We start from the raw sequence: 288 nt of genomic DNA, 5'->3' as shown, positions 1-288 counted from the left end.
AACACAAGGAATTAACCAGTGCTGCAGACGGTCCAAGCCCCTGAATCAGAAACACTCAATGCCCTACATACAACTACAAGAACATCTGCCCGTGGCGTATACGGGCTGGCTGAAGTTCATGATTGCAGCTCGCTAGTTGTCCGACTGTTTCTCCGATATAGTGTTTCGTGCAGTCCCTGCGTGGAATCTTGACAACCACATTTGTCCTGCACAAGATGGGCATTGGATATTGTTTTCTGGTGAGCTTTCCCTCAGCGAGGCTGTTGGTTTATGTGCTGTCCTAAATCC

Source organism: Chiloscyllium plagiosum, unplaced genomic scaffold, assembly GCF_004010195.1.
Source record: "Chiloscyllium plagiosum isolate BGI_BamShark_2017 unplaced genomic scaffold, ASM401019v2 scaf_13873, whole genome shotgun sequence".
NCBI lineage: Eukaryota > Metazoa > Chordata > Chondrichthyes > Orectolobiformes > Hemiscylliidae > Chiloscyllium > Chiloscyllium plagiosum.
The sequence above is the reverse complement of the archived record's forward strand: the minus strand, read 5'-3'. Positions refer to the sequence as shown.